This window comes from Elephas maximus, chromosome 7 (assembly GCF_024166365.1).
Source record: "Elephas maximus indicus isolate mEleMax1 chromosome 7, mEleMax1 primary haplotype, whole genome shotgun sequence".
Classification (NCBI taxonomy): Eukaryota; Metazoa; Chordata; class Mammalia; order Proboscidea; family Elephantidae; genus Elephas; species Elephas maximus.
Genome location: NC_064825.1, coordinates 49,317,996 through 49,335,035, shown reverse-complemented (window position 1 = coordinate 49,335,035; position 17,040 = coordinate 49,317,996). Strand labels below are relative to the sequence as shown.

The window sequence follows — 17,040 nt, the reverse complement described above, 5'->3', positions numbered from 1 at the left end:
CCCAAGAACTGGAGGTCATATGATGACGTGAAGTCAGACGCAGAATCGAAAGCAAGCCAGCAAGCTTTGCCAGAATGTCCATATGTGTTGGAAACAGGCCACACACCCAAGGAAACTCTTATTACAACTAATTTGCTGATTACATCAAGCCACATCATGGAGGTGATTATATTAAAAAAAAAAAAATTTTTTTTTTTTTTATTATATTGCTTTACGGAAAAGCAGTCAGTCCAGTGTCTGTCAAACCATTGAGAATCATAACCTAATCAAGGTGACACAAAACATTAACCATCACATTCCATCCCTTGTCAACATGGCACCTATATACACCTCTTTAGAGCATATATAATCTCTAAATAAAGACAATTATAAAGTCATACATGTGCCTAACATGATACAACTAACATGCATACAACCAAAAACGTACTAGCCCCATTTACATCTTATATTTTGTGAGTAATGGGATAAAGGAGGGAAGAAAACAAAAATATTATTTTATATATATATATATATATATACACCCATGCATCTGTCAGTTTATCATACCGTGGGGGCTTGCAGTTGCTGTGACAGTGGGTGCTATGTCACCAGTATTCAAATACCAGCAGGGTCACCCATGGAGAACAGGTTTCAGCAGAGCTTCCAGACAAAGTCAGATTACGAAGGACCTAGCCGTCTACGTCTGAAAAAATTAGCCAATGAAAAATTAGTGAATAGCAGCGGAACATTGTCTGATATAGTGCCAGAAGATGAGCCCCTCAGATTGGAAGGCACTCAAAAGACAACTGGGGAACAGATGCCTCCTCAATGTAGTCGATTTGAGGGACGCAGATGGAGTCAAACTTTCAGGAACTTCATTTGCTGATGTGGCACGACTCAAAATGTGGAGAAACAGTTGCAAACATCCATTAGTAATGGGAATGTGGAATGTACAAAGTATGAACCTAGGAAAATCGGAAATCATCAAAATGAAATGGAAAGCATAAACATCAATATCAGAGGCATTAGTGAGCTGAAATGGACTGGTATTGGCCGTTTTGAATTAGGCTATCATATGGTCTACTATGTCAGGAATGACAAATTGAAGAGGAATGGCATTGCATTCATCATCAAAAAGAACATTTCAAGATCTATCCTGAAGTTCAACACTGTCAATACTAGGATAATGGATAATATCCACACACCTACAAGGAAGACCAGTTAATACAGCTATTATTCAAATTTACACACCAAGCACTAAGGCCAAGGAGAAGAAATTGAAGATTTTTAGCAACTTGTGCAGTCTGAAATTGATCAAACATGCAATCAGGATGCATTGATAATTACTGGTGATTGGAATGAGAAAGTTGGAAACAAAGAAGGATCGGTACTTGGAAAATATGCCCTTGGTGTTAAAAACGATGCTGGAGATCTCATGAAAGAATTTTGCAAGGTGAACAACTTCTTCATTGAAAATACCTTTTTTCAACTACATCAATGGCAACTATACCCATGGACCTGGCCAGATGGAATACACAGGAATCAAATCAACTACATCTGTGGAAAGAGGCAATGGAAAATCTCATTATCATCAGTCAGAACAAGGCCAGGGCCGACTGCAGAACAGACCATCAATTGCTCATATGGAAGTTCAAGTTGAAGCTGAAGAAAATTAGAAAAAGTCCACAAGAGCCAAAGTATGATCCCTCATCACTATCCTTCAGGGAGATTTCGGAAAGGGGCTGCAGTGCTGTTGCTGTCCATGTTCAAGCGGTGTCACACAGAATCATCTGTAAACCAGGCACAAGGTTTCTCTTCCTCAGTCAACTGATCATAAGAAGGCCATGTAAGTCCATAGATGCAGACCGGGAGGGGAGAAGGTAATGTGATAGGAGTAGAAATCACAGGTGTTTGGGCCACTTCCTTATGCAACTTACTTGTGCCTTCAGGTCCTCTTCGAGACTCATCTCGTATTTACTAACACTTTCATTTAATGATGGAATGCTGCTGTGCATGTCTGGCTTTATGACTCTGTGCATCAGACAACACCCAATTCATGATGGGCAGCTCTGGCCACATGGTGACCTGGTGGCCCAAGGTTAAGCATTCAGTCTCTACTAAGGCCCAATAACAAGCCAAAAGCTGTTTCTCAAAAGGAGAATAGTTATCTGCAGAGGATGGCAGGACTTTGCTTCAAAATCCTAAGGGTCTGAGCTGTGATTCACAAATAGGGGCCTGCCAAAGAGTCCAAACAGCAGCCCTATCTGCCTAACACTTCAAATACCATTGGATCAGCCAGATCATATGGCCCAGGTGGCACAGTGGCTTGCACACAGCCTGAACCTGTTGCAGAGCCTTCTTTTGGTCTGGGCCTCACTCAAAACTAGCAGCTTTTCCAGTCATTTGATAAATAGGTCAGAGTAACGCACTCAAATGAGGGATATGTTGCCTCCAAAATCCAAAGAGACCCACCAGGTGTTGTGCCTCCTTTATAGTTGTAGGAGGGTCCAGATGCAATAATTTATCCTTCACTTCAGAAGGAATGCCCCACACAACAGAGCCCTTAGAAATTTCACTGAGTTGGAAGGCACCTGAATTTTTGCCGGGTTAATTAGCCACTCTCTAGCACATAAATGTCTTATCAATCAGTAAAAAGTCATTGATACTTCTTCCTTACTAGGTCCAATCAGCATAATGTCATCAATGTAATGGATCAGTGTGATATCTTGTGGAAGGGAAAGGCAACCAAGGCTGCCGCAGACTTAATTATGACATTAGGCTGGAGAGTTGAGACGCCCTAGTAGAACAGTGAAGGTGTATTGCTGGCCTTAAACCAGTTGAAGGCAAACTGCTTCTGGTGATCCTTCAAAACCAGAATTGAGAAAAAGGCATCACCCTTACCAACAGATGTATTAATTTGCTCAAGCAATGAAATCACATCGGGAACAACATCTACAATTAGTCATCACCTGGTTAAGTTTACAATAATTCACTGTTATTCTCTAAGATTCATCTGTGTTTTTTGTTTGGTTTTGTTTTTCCACAGCTCAAATAGGTGAGTTGAATAGGCATGTGGTGGGAATTACCACCACTGCATTTCTGAAGTCATTGATGGTGACACTAATTTCTGCAATTCTTCCAGGAATGCAGTTTTGCTTTTGATGTACTATTTTCCTAGATAAGGGCAGTTCTAATGGCTCTAATTGGCTTTTCCTATCATAATAGCCCACTTGTCAGGGATCCAATGTGGGAGTTCTGCCAGTTGCTGAGTATATCTACTCTAATTATGAATTCTGAAACAGAAAATCACTACAAGATGGGTTTAGGACCCACTGGACTCACTGTGAGACAAAAATGAGCTAAGAATCCATTAAAAAGCCTGAATTCCAAATGTCCCCACCCTGACTAGTTGGGCACAGTGACATTTTTGGTCTCCTGGAATTAGTATCATTTCAGAGCCAGTATCCAGTTGTCTTAATTATCTAGTGCTGCTGTAACAGAAATACCTCAAGTGGATGGCTTTATCAAAGAGAAATTTATTCTTTCACAGTCTAGGAGGCTAGAAGTCCAAATTCAGGGCGCCAGCCTGAATTCCCCTGAAAGGAGAAGTCTTTCTCGCTCACTTGGCTCTGGATGAAGATCCTTGTCATCAGTATTCCCCTGGAAGAGACTGGCTTAAGACACAACTTAATGTTGTAGATTGAGCCCTGCCTCATTAACATAACTGCCATTAATTCCACCTCATTAACATCAGAAAGGTAGGATTTACAACACAAAGGAAAATCCCTGGTGGCGGAGTGGCTAAGAGCTACAGCTGCTAACCAAAAGGTCAGCAGTTTGAATCCACCAGGCAGGCACTCCTTGGAAACCCTATGGGGCAGTTCTACTCTGTCCTATGGGGTCACTATAAGTTGGAATCCACGGGTTTGGGTTTTTTTGTTTGTTTGTTTAGGAAAATCACATCAGATGACAAAATGGTGAACAATCACACAATACTGGGTATCATGGCCTAGCCAAGTTGACACATTTTGGGGGGATGCAATTCAATCCATGACACCAGTAATCCCCCAAAAGTTTGATTATGTCCTTTTCCCTAATGAACAGTCACTCTTGTGAAAGGCCATAGATTCCTTTGGGGAAGGCTGAAGAAAGATAACAATATAAATTTTGGGCAGCGTAACAGGGTCCTTCCTCAAGGGCACCCAGCCGCCCCCTCATTTGTGCAGTTGTAGGCCCATAAACTGGCTCAAGTCTGGGAATTGATTGAGGGGCCATGACTATTCTGGCAATTTGAGTTAGACTGCCATTCACTTGACCCAGAATTCTGCTTGTACAGTTCAAGAAAATATTTAGGAGATTTTCAATCTATTTCACTCCGAGGGATGCTATGACTAAGTAGCCAATGCCATGAGTCCATACGAGTCAGACTATTCTGATTATTGTTTTGATTGTGTTGTCCATTATGGTAATCACACCCACCTTGTCTTTGTCAATAAAGTGCCGTCACTTGGCCCCTACAACCACAGGGCCAAATCAGCCCCCTTTTATTTAGGTGTCTTAAACCAGGGCAGTTCCCACTATCAAATCGAACTTAAATAAAGTAACAATCACAGTAGTCTTCAAGAATGGTGGTGCTCTCTTCACGGATATGTTCGTCATTGCTGTGGTAAAAAACGTGTCCTCTGGGTACTCCACAGGTGGGACGGTGGGTTCAACCTGATAAATCTACTCTAACGTGCCAATTTCCCTAAGCCTTTGGATGGCTTCTACAACATACGAAAGCAGGTCTGGTACTTCAACTTAATTTAGTGTAAGCCACCACTTAATCCATGTTTTACCAAACCAAACAAATAAACTATTACATCCTTTCCTAACTTCTCAAGCTGAAACATTAAATGAAGAATCTGTGCTTAGTGGGCCCATATCAATAACCTCAGACTGACCCAACTTTATGTTCCCCGCACCATTATCCCACACCCTTAATAACCATTCCCACACATATTCCCAGGTTTCCATTTGTACATATTACAAAAGTAAAGCAGTCCTTTTGAAGTGTAGCTTACCTCCTCCTGGGTCACACTTTTTACTTCGTCTTTTGGGGCTCGCTAGGACTTAACTTTAGTTATAGGTCCAGAAGCAAAAATGGGTGGTGGTGATGGGTCTGAGAACATTCAGCAATGTCTTGTAAGGCATCTGCCTCAAGTGATGCCCCAAGCAATGCCCTTGGCACCGCCCCAGGTGATATCTCAGGCAAAGGCTCTTCAGGCACAGCTAGGTTAATCTCATCAGATGGAGGTGGAGGTGCTAATGACTTTTCTGAGGAGGGTGGCTCAGCAGACAAAGAGGGAGTAATCTCCTCAGATGAGGGTAAGAGGGCTGGTTCTGTTGGCAGGAGTGATTCAACAGAATTTAGGGGCTCAGTGTCCCCAACTTCCTGATTGTCTGCCCGTATGTTCCCATCCCAGGTTTCAGAATCCCATTTCTTCCCAATCGATGCCCTAACTTTAACTTCAGATACCATTCTTGGTTGAGAATTCACCTGACATTTTAATTCAGCCACTCTTACAAAAACACCCTGGGTTTTGTTTTCGGCAATATCAGCTCTGTTACTGTAAAAAAAATCAGGCTTTCTTTCAAGTAACAAGTTGGCAACTTTCAAGTCTTTTATGTGGTGCTTGAGCTGACTCTGAAGCCCTACCTCAGCTCTTTCACCGCTTCGTCTAGCAAAAGTAGGGTCAACCAACCAGCTTTCCTATATTCTCCCTCTGACAAAATTATAGAAAAGTATCCAACGTGCAATCACCCATCACTTCTCATCAATACTTGATCTATTGGTGGTGATATTTTGCATATTAACATTGCCACCTTATGGCATGGATTTTCAGTGCCTTCTTTACTAATGGAAGCTGAGTCATCAGTACCTTTAAGACTAGTCAGACTTGATAGCCAGTTTAGAAAACTCATTCTTACAATTTTGTTTCTCTAGAACCACTCTCAGTACCAAATGTCTTAGGCTGGGCTCTCTAGAGAAGTAAAACCAGTGAAGTATGTGTATAGAGAGAGAGAGAGAGAGATTTATCACAAGGAAATAGCCCATGCCATTGTAGAAGCTAGCAAGTCCCAAGACCATGGGTCAGGCATCGGGTTGGAGGTTTCTCCTGACTCACGTAACTGCAGGGGTTGGTGAATCCAAGATCTGTAGGTCAGACAGCAGACTGCTGGGTCACAAGCTGTGGAGGCTGACAAATCCCAAGAACTGAGGTCAGATGATGATGAGCCAGATGCAGGATTCAGAGCAACCAAGAGAGATTTGCCAGAATGCCTATACATATATTGGATGCAGGTCCCACCTCCAAAAAAAACACCCCTCACAACTGACTGGCTAATCACATCAGGTCACACCATGGAGGACAATTACATTATTACATAACTGCCAACTACATAATTATATAACTGCCAAACTACATTATTACATAATTGCCAAACCACTGAGAATCATGGCCCAGCCAAGTTGACACACGACCTTAACAATCACATTTGTGAAGAAATCTTTGTTCACATTCCACACTGTTTCTTTCCATTTATACTGAATAACATTCAGTTCAATTCCCTTCCTCAAACCCTCTCAGTGTCTACCCAGCATGCCCTAGGGACATGATAGATCACACCCTACCTTACCCTTGGGGAGCTCCCAGTCGGGCAGGGAATGTAGATATTGGATTGGAGTGACCAGCAGGGTCAGGGCCTGTGTAACTGGAGTAAGCCCTTGCCCTGTTACCAGAGAAGGGCACCTCCATACCCTGGAATCACCCGCTATCCAGGATGTCTGCTCTCCAAACCTCTGCCCAGTCCTGCCTTTTCTGCTGTCACATGGGGGTGCCAAACCCAGTTTTCCATAGCCTCCCAGAAGCTCTCCTATCAGCAGTGTGGGTTGGTAGCTGGGGTCAGGTCTGTGCCACTTCTCTGGGTGACCCTGGCCAGCTGACCCTCTTGGGGCCTGAGGCTCCCCACATGGCAACTGAAGGTGGCAGATGCAATGAGACACCGGGACCCCCAGTACTACAATCTGGTCTCCTGCCCTCCGCCAGCTCTTACCTGCAGCGTGCCCTCAGCTTAGTCCCCCAGCACCTGCTTCTCAGCCAGCCAAGGGATCCATCTGAGCACCTGCTTCTGTTTTGGATCCCAGGAAAAGGTAACTCCTACCCAGGTAACTTCCTATGTTTTATAGAGGCCTGCAGGAGACAGCTCATTACCTCCCCAGGAGTGGCTCTGGCAGTGAACTTGTTGGTATTACATGGATGGTAGATCAGAGATCTGCCTGGTGATGCCTCACAGTGGCCCACTCAAAATCCACCCAGATGTGAGCAGCCTCAGAGACCCCAGCTCTAAGGGCATGGCCAGAATTGTGGGTGAAGGAAAAGAAAATGAGCCACCAGAGGCTTCCACAGGCCTAGCCCAATTGATGACCACCAGCCCAGAGGAGATTTGGTTCCCAGTGAGCACCACCTGCAGGACAATAGAGGCTGACATGTATAACATAGCTGAGGAGCGAGTCAAGGATGAGGTGTTTGCTTTCCTAAGAAGGCTTGTACTCAATTGGCAGGGGATGGTCTCCAGCTTTGGCCTCCCTGTCTGGGCCAAGGCAATGGGCAGTACGTCTGGTTATAAGGTCTGTTTGGATATCTGTCCCTTCCTGAGATGCTTCCTCAGATGTGACCACAATATCACCCTCTAGACCTTGCCCACTTCTCCCAGGCCCTTCCCTCCTCTTACTCTGCCCGTAACCAGACAGGGCATGAGCCACTTCCTGGATGGCCATGCAGTTTGGTCATATGGGAAGGAAGGGCCAGCCAACTCACACACCCTGAACACCTACTGTGTGCCTCGCAAGTGCTGGGTGGGGCACTTTGTTTGTGTTACCACATTTCTTTCTCACAGAGCCTCATGAGGCAAGTATTATCACACGCATTTCACGGAGGAGGAAGTCAAAGCTCAGCCCTGCCCAGTGTGAGAACTCAAGCCCAGGCTGGTCAGACTCCTGCCTGTACCTCTTTCTGCCCCCTATGCTGTAGAAACCTCATGCTCTGAATCATTGTGCACGTGACTCCTACCTCACTCACTCCATCCTTGCTGCTGATTTACTCTTCCAATCACATGTGCTCATCTCATTGCATATATGCACCAAGGTGAGCACACTAATAGACCCATGTGTACATACATATCCCAGCCCTGACTGCCACTTACTAGCTGTGTGACCTTGACCAAGTCACTTAACCTCTCTGTGCCTCAATTTTGTCATCTCATCAGAGTCATTGTGAGAATTAAATAAGATACTGTGCGTTAACATTTTTTGTTGGTGGGTGTTAACATTCTTAGCACATTGCCTGGGCATAAGTGCTCAATAAAAGTTAACTATTTTTTAACTTTTAGCTAGTTTTATTTCATTATTACTGTACACGTGAATCTTTGTACTCTCTCTATACGTGTGCACCTATACACCCACACAGCAGCCCACAATAATACGTCAGCAACCTGGTACATAAGGGCAGTGGTGGTTCAGTGGTAGAATTCTCACCCTTCATGCAGGACACTCAGGTCCTATTCTCAGCCAATGTACCTCATGCAAAACCACTACCCATCTGTTCATGGACGCTTTCAAAACTCAGCCAATGAAAACTCATGGATCACAATGGTCTGATCTGCAACCAATCATGGGGATGGTACAGAACTGGGCAGCATTATGTTCATTTGTGCATGGGGTCACCATGAGTCAAGGGTGACTCGACAGCAACTAACAACAACCTGGCATATCCTGTTCCTGGGTGCCTGGTCCTGTTCTAGGCTCCACTAGGGGTGAGAGGTGGGATACGTATAGAACAGAAGAAAACAGGGGGCTTGCCCTTGGGGCCCACTTAGGCTGCATGGGGTGTGAGATTCATGCTCAATGTGAATCTGTAGACCAATGTGGGACCTTGTGAGAATCTCATAGATCTCACCTCCCCACCCGAGACTTTCTGAATCTGCTTTTGAATAATATCTCCAGAGCACCATGCCAAAGAGGAAGGAAGAGGGTAGAGCTGCTATCCTTGGGTGGGAGGAATTGGCTTTGGGTGCTCCAGTCTGCTCCTACATCAGGCTGCTATATGTGCTTCCTGACCTTCCTCTGCACTTGAGAGTTCATGCTAACATGTGAAATTATCCAACTCAGCCTTGGGAGGACAGACTGGCCCCTTCAACCAGGCCTAGGCCTAGAAGAGCATAAATAACAAGGTTCCTGAGTGGTCCTTCCCAGGGTTCTGAAGGGCTGCAGACTGGAAGCCACATCAGGACCCAAGCAACTGGCAAAGGGCACCTGCCCTTCTAACCTCTTCCTGATATGTGTCCATACACATTTGCAACTGTCCCAATCCAGCATCTTCGTAGGGCCACTTCCAGAACTGTCTGACCTCTCCTACCTTGGGTGGGGTACAGACTCAGTCCCTTGGGGTCATAGGAGCTGAAGTCTGGGCCTGCTCCCCCTCCCTATCCCTGTTGGGGCTAATTTTAGGGCTGTCTTGATAGCTGCCTCAGTTCAGTTCCCAGCTGCTCAACATTGGTGTCTGGTGGGGTCACTTGGGAGTGGGCCAGGTGAGCCCCAGCTTTGGCTGCAGGAGAAGAGACTAGAATATTTGCCCCCAGACCTCCTTATTCCCCTGCCTGAAAAGCTCCATCTCAGTGCTGAACAGATAGATGGCATGGGAACTGGTCTTGCCTTAGACCCGCACACTCTCTGCAGACAGGGAACCAAGCCAAGTGGAAACATGAAAGTCAGAGATCACAGAGCTCAGGACAGGAAGGACCCCCCTTGAAGAACTTCTAGCTCAGCACCTGCAGAAAGGAAAGGCCAAAGAGGACAAGGTCTTGGCCCACAGTCATACAGCAAGTGATAGAAGAGCTGGTGATATCCTGATGCCCAGCTGGGCTCTGTACCCTGTGCCTACGGCTATGTGAAGATGCAGAGGGATCCAGCACCTAAAGGGGCCCATGGAAAGCAAGGCTTGTATTGACTTCCTGCCTGGAAGGTGCAGAGGAGGCCCCTTCCCAGAGTCCCTCCTGATGCCAACCCAACACGTATTTTTGAGTACCCTTGCTTGTGCCTCACTGTTGAGAATCACAAGCAGATGGCATCTGGAATTGTTGGTAAAGGGAGGATTTTAGCCTCTGAGGAAAAAGGGATGGACTCCTTGCTCTGCCACAATATTCTAGTCCTTGGCCTCCTCGCCTATGAAATGGGTGTAGTGATACACAATCACTGGTTGAGAGGGACAGAAAAGATGAGTGTGACTGGAAATGTAACCTGACCCTACAAATGCCAGTAAATTTCCATTAGTCCTTACACTAGCCCAAGCCAGGATTTGGCTTGCCCTGCATGCACAGAAGCACCAGCTGTGACCTCTAATTGACTTCAACAGAGGACCAATAACAGGTGGAAAGAATAAGAAGGAAAATCAGCACCCAGACCCTATTCTGAAGCAAGAGGTCCGATGAGAACCTCGCCACCTCCTGTTTCCTGGCTCCCTTCTAGAATTTCCCCTCCCCAGTATGTCTGCATGGCCACCATCTTGCCCAAATCACATATAAGCCCTGCTTCCCCATAGCTCCAGGAGTCGAATCTGAGGAACTTCCTACAGGCTTCTTGCTCTGCAAATTGCAATAAATTTACTTTCCTCACTCTCAAAGACTTGTGTCTAGATAACTGGCAAGTCTGAGTGTACCAGACAAGGACCCACCTTCTAGAATTCCGTAACAGAAAGAGCACTGGGAACTCTGGTGTGTATTTCAGCAGCGGGGGCTGCACCAGGCTTGGGCCTGGGGCTCCCTCCTGTAGAGAGCCCAGAGCTCAGGGAGGGCCTGAGCATCCAACAGTCTTCACCCCACTGCCTGCATCCCCACCCTACTCCCCACCCAGCAATGCTACAAGAGGAAAGAGGAGCAGATCTTGAAGCTGAGCTGGGCAAGAGAGAAGAGAAATGCAAACGGGGGTCACAGGTGGAAGCTGTAGTTCTCCCCCCTCTCTTGCCTCCAGCCTTTGCTCCCACTGTTTCTGTCTTCTGTTATGCAGTTCTCATTATTCTATGTCTTCCAAGCCCTCCCCCTTCCATATCCCCCTTCCTCCCAACCACAGCTGTCCTCTGAGCTGCCTTACCCTTGGAGGCTGAGCCCCATGGGGCACTAAGGGGTAAACTCAGAGATGAATCCTCCAGAGTGTTTTGTTCAATTTTCCAGAGAGAATCCTCTCCTTCCAATAGAAAAGGAGCTCTCTGAGGGCAGGGCTAGGCTTTAGCCATCCAGGGGCAGCCCCAAGGGCAGCCATCTGGGGGCAGCCTCAGCTCTAGGCTCAGAAAACCCTGGATTTGAACCCCGAGTCCACTTCTGCCTGTCTCTGAACCCTAATGCCTCATCCTAATTCACCCTAGCCTTGGGCTCCGAGCCCACTGAGGAGCCCTTATGCCTTTCTTCCTGTCCCCTGGTCCTCTGGGTACCCCTGGTCTTGCGTCTGCAAGTGTGGTGAGTATGCATGTGTGCACACAGGGTTTTGCTGCACATGGCTGGCACTCAATATTTAATGGCCCATCTCAAATCCTTTTTGATATATACATGAATAAATAAATAAATATTGGCCGACTCTAAAAACAAACACAGGCACCCTGAAAAAAAGCCTTGTTTATCCAGCCTCCCTGGATATCAAGTTGACTCCTGCTGTGGACTCTTCAGATGATTGAAGCTGGAAGAATCTCAGCATTAAGAAGGAGAAAGCCATTCCAGGTGGAAGGGACAACTTGAGCCCAGGCTGGAAGCTGAAAAATGCTCCGCATTCTGTGGAAGAGCAGTGTGAGGTGAGCTAGTGTAGCTGGTAGAATTTAGATAATGAAGAGCCTCGAATGCCAGGCCAAGGTGCTAGACTTTATCCTGAGGACAATGGGGAGGCAAAGGGTTTTGAGCAGGGGAGTGACAGTTGGATTTGCTGCCAGTAGGATCCCTTTCTGCCTGCTACATGAAGCATAGGCTGAAGGCCTCCAGAGAGGGTGGTGTCTAGGAGCCCTCTATTTCTGAGGTTCAGGTGAGAAAAAATGAAGCATGGATAAATGTGGTTCTGTGGAAGGGGAGAAGATCTCACAAAGAACAGACAGGACTTAGTGAAGGATTGGATGAGGGCAGGAGGAAACGGGAGGAGAACGGTGATTCCTGGGTTCCTTCTGATGACCAGCTGGCTGGAGGTGTTCTCCCTGAGATTCTGAGAGGAGCAGGTCTGCAGGAAAATAGAGAGTTCAGTTTCGAACATACCAAGGGAAGAGTCATCCAAAACAAGATGTCTGCATTGGTCAGAGGGGTGGGGCAAGGCAAATCTGGGCAGATTCTCTGCGAGTAACATTCTCCGGATGGATTTAAATTGACCCAAGTGCAAAGAATGGGAATTCCAGAACACTGAATTGTGCTCATGAAGAACCGGTATATAGACCAGGAGGCAGTTGTTCAAACAGAACAAAGGGATCAAAAAACCAAAACCCTTTGCCATCGAGTCAATTACGATTCATAGCGACCCTATAGGATGGAGTAGAACTGCCCCATACAGTTTCCAAGGAACACCTAGTGGATTCAAAATGCTGGCCTTTTGGTTAGCAGCCATAGTTCTTAACCACTACACCACCAGGGTTTCCAAATGAGGGGATACTGAGTTGTTAAAATTCAGAAAAGGTGTACAACGCAGTTATATTATTTCACCATACTTATTCAATCTATATGCTGAGAAATAATCTGAGAAACTGGACTATATGAAAAAGAACGGGGCATCAGGCTTGGAGGGGAACTCACTAACAACCTGCGATATGCAGATAACACAACCTTGCTTGCTAAAAACAAAGAGGACTTGAAGTACTTAGTGATGAAGCACTTACAGCCTTCAGTATGGATTGCACCTCAACATAAAGAAACCAAAAATCCTCACACTGGACCAATAAGCAGCATCATGATAAACAGAGAAAAGATTGAAGTTGCCAAGGATTTTATTTTACTTGGATCCACAATCAACGTCCATGGAAGCAGCAGACAAGAAATCAAACGACATATTACATTGGGCAAATTTGCTGCAAAAGATGTCTTTAAAGTGTTAAAAAGCAAAGATGTCACTTTGAGGACTAAGGTGCGCCTAACCGAAACCACGGTATTTTCAATCGCCTCATATATGTGTGAAAGCTGGACAATGAATATGAAAGAAAGAAGAATTGATGCTTTTGAATTATGGTGTTGGCAAAGAATATTGGCTATACCACGGACTGCCAAAATAACAAACAAATCTGTCTTGGAAGAAGTACAGCCAGAATGCTGCTTAGAAGCAAGGATGGCAAGGCTTCATCTCATGTAATTTGGACATGTTATCCGTGGAGAAGGACATCACGCTTAGTAAAGGAAAGGGTCCGAGAAAAAGAGGAAAACCCTCAATGAGATGGACTGATGCAGTGGCTCAAACATAGCAACAATTGTGAGGATGGTGCAGGACTAGGCAGTGTTTTGTTGTGTTGTGCAAAGGGGTCACTATGATCTGAACCGACTCCACAGCACCTAACAACAAATGTCCCCAGGACAATCCCTTAGGTCCCCACCACCCATGGTCCTCAGGACAGACAGGGCCTGGACTTGGGCTCCAGGGGAGGACAGAGGAAACTGTCAGCAGAGGTTCTGACCAGGGTGGAGGGAAGGATCTGGGACCTAAGGATTAGAGGGCAAGAGTGGCTGGCACAGAGGTCTGGGGGTGGCAAGCAGTAGGAAGAAGGCTGGTGGGATTTAAAGATGAATCAGTCCAAAGCCATCATCATACAGAGAGGTAGAAAGATGCCTAGTAAGGGATGGGGATGTCATTAGCTCCTGGTCAGGACTGTACCCTGTGCCAGACTGACTGGGAGAGGTCAACCCCAGTGTGGCTCTGGGATTGGGTTCCATGCCCAGATGTTATGGGCTTATCTGGCTCATGTGGGGTCACTACGGTGAACACTTGAGAGCCCAAACCCTCATAAAGCAGCATCCCTAAACCCACTGTCTATCAGTCTGTCCCAACGCTGTGCTGTTACTTTCTCCATCCCAGGACCCAGGTGGAGCTACAATCAGAGGAAGGAGCCACAGACCCAGACCTGGGGGAGCACACAACCCGGCACAGAGCCAGGTTTCTGGTAGATGCCATGGTACGGGTCTTAGGTTGGGAGGACTGTGGCACCATGTACCATGTTCCACAGAAGAGGAAATATAATAAAGGCAGTTTCCTTCAACAAATGTTTATTAAGCACCTACTGAGTGCCAGGCACTGCTCTAGAATCTCTTTACAGGATTTACGTTCTAACTGGAGGCTGACAATAAACAAATACAAAATATAACGTCAAGGAATAAGAGAGAGGAAGAAACTTTACAGGATTTACGTTCTAACTGGAGGCTGACAATAAACAAATACAAAATATAACGTCAAGGAATAAGAGAGAGGAAGAAACATAAAACTAGGGTAGGGGTGGGATATTTCAGCAGGAGCCATGAAATGGCCACTTGACAGACAGTGCCTTTACCCAACTTGACTGACTGGTAATTTTGGTCCCTGTTCCCCTCTGATCTCAGTTTTCCCATCTTAAAATGGGTGTTGAGCTGGGTTATCTTTGAGGGCCCCACCTGGTCCAGCCATTAGAGGGGCCTGAGAGGGGGAATGGTGGGGTGATAAACCTTCTGAAGGAGTGGCCTTGTCCACGAGACCCAGCGTCGCCCACTTGGCTCTCCCTGCCCACCCAGCAGAAGCTGCCAAGGCTGGCCTGGCAGGCGGAGATGACTCACCTGGAGGTGTCAGGCTCCAGGAAACAGCCCAGGGTTGGGGTGAAAGCCTGGAGACTCCCTGTCCTGCCTCGCCCAAGAGGGATGGGTGGGTGAGCACTGCCCTTTTCTAACCAGCCCCTATCTGAGGGTCCTTCTGCTGTCCAGGAAGCTGTAGCCAAGAAAACAGAGTACCCACTGTTCTGCCAGGTCTGCCACCACCCGGGCCTCAGACTCCTAGTCAGTATGTGGGAGGAGGGATGGGTCTATATACTCTGCATTTTTCTTCCAGCTTTAAATTCCTGTTTTGTTGAGTATGTTGTGGAAGGCACATGGCCTCTCGATGGTTCCCTGGGGCTCAGGGCAGGGGTGAGTGGCAGATTATGAAATGGAGAGTAGGGCAAGAGTTGCCAGATTTAGCAAATGAAAATACAGGAAGTTCAGTTAAATTTGAATTTCAGATAAACAACAAATAATTTTTTAAATAATATATGTTATTTTTTGTTGCAGTTGAGAATATACATGGCAGAACATACACCAATTCGACCATTTCTACACGTACAATTCAGTGACATTGACTACATTCTTCAAGTTGTATAACCATTCTCACCCTCCTGTTCCAAGCTGTTCCTCCCTCATTAACATAAACTTACTGCCCCATCAGTTTCCTGTCTAATCTTTCAGGTTGTTGTCATCAATTTGATCCCATGTAGATAGTTCTTAAAAGAGCACAATGCTCAAGGCAGACATTCTTTAGTAACTAAGCAAAACTGTTTTTTGGTTTTAAGAAGACTTCAGGAGATATTTTTGGTTCAACTAATTTTTTAAATATAAGCATGTCGCAGTACTACTTATCTTAAAAGATCATTCATTGTTTATAGGAAATTCAAATTTAACTGGGTGTCTTTTATTTTATCTGGCAACTCTACTATCTGGGAACAGTGATTTGGAGCTGGGGCTTCCACAGAAGAACTTCCTAAACTCCCAGATCAGAGTTCTTGCACCTACGTTGCTGCCCTCTGGGTCCCTTATCCATGGACTTCTTGGCATTCTTTTCAAAGGTGGGAGTATGAGGGAGATAGAACCAGGGGCTGGGAGAAGCCAAGGCTATATAGAGATGCAGAGAGACCCTGAAACCCCAGGAGGCATGCCTGACCTTCTCCTGCCCTGCATCCAACTAACTTTCCCACCTTTTTCCCAGCAAGGCAGACAGGTCTCCCCACTGTCTCCTGCACAGCCCAGACTCATTCCTACCTCCATACCTTTGCTGTAGTCCTGCCCTCTTCCCTCCTATAAAAACTCTACCACTGCCTCCTCCAGGAATCTCTCCTTGGTTATTCTTTACCATCATGACCCCTTCCCTGAGTTCCCAGAAAGCCCTCGGTCCCACACATGGTCACAGAGCCATTCAATCAACTGTGCACCCACTATATGCCAGGCTCTGTAGTAGGTGCTGGACACAAAACAGTGATCAGGACAGACACACAACAGAGCTCCTTCATGACCTAGTGGGGGAGACAGACACACAAACACTTGTCAAAAGAAACTGGGTCAATAATATTAACCTATTAAATAAGGTTTATTCGGGCAGAAGATTCGCAAATTGGGTAGCACCAAACTACATGTGGAAAGGTACTCCACCAAGCATCGGCAGCGATTAGCTTATACTGGCAAAACATGGAAGCAAATGAAGCTTATTTCTGATTGGCTTATACGATTTACTACTGAAGCATTGTCAGGTTCTCACTGTCAAGAAGAATGGAAGCACTGTCCAGATTTCATTGCTCAGGGAGGGTGGCCTGACTTACAGTAAAGCTAGGCTTAAGTTTCAGGGAAGACAAGTCTTAGGGGCATTGCCAACTTGACTGCCAACGCCATTTTGTCAACCACAGGACTCCATTTTCATTTCATTTAACACACATAATTGCAAAAAAGAGAGTTGATTGTTCTTTCACCAAAACAAAAAACCAAACCAGCTGCCATCAAGCCAATTCCAACTCGTGACGATCCCATGTGTGCAGAGTAGAACTGTGCTAGATAGGGTTTTCAAGGCTGTGACCTTTCAGAAGCAGATTGTCAGGCCTTTCTTCTGAGGCACTTCTCAATGGGTTGGAACCACCAACAATTTGTGCCACGTAGTGGCTCTTTCACAGAGACTAACAAAGTTCATGTGACTGGGAACTCCTTGAAGGCAGGGACCACATTCTATTTTATTCAGGCCCTGCCTACCACGAAGAA

General features: G+C 46.0%; 1 protein-coding gene across 4 annotated transcripts in view; it reads right to left on the bottom strand.

Annotated features, from left to right (window-relative positions):
• LOC126079031 (protein PIP-1-like) overlaps window positions 1–15,113 on the bottom strand; it is a 37,447-nt gene extending 22,334 nt beyond the window's left edge. Inside the window, exons 1-2 of one of the 4 annotated variants that reach the window (XR_007518184.1) lie at window positions 14,827–15,113; window positions 547–682 (exon numbers count right to left, since the gene is read on the bottom strand). The gene's annotated coding sequence lies outside the window, so the exon portion shown is untranslated. The remainder of the gene's footprint in view (window positions 1–546; window positions 683–14,826) is intronic. The other 3 variants (XR_007518185.1, XR_007518186.1, XM_049889922.1) reach the window with 3 other exon arrangements.
• Between the last annotated feature and the right edge of the window lie 1,927 nt (window positions 15,114–17,040).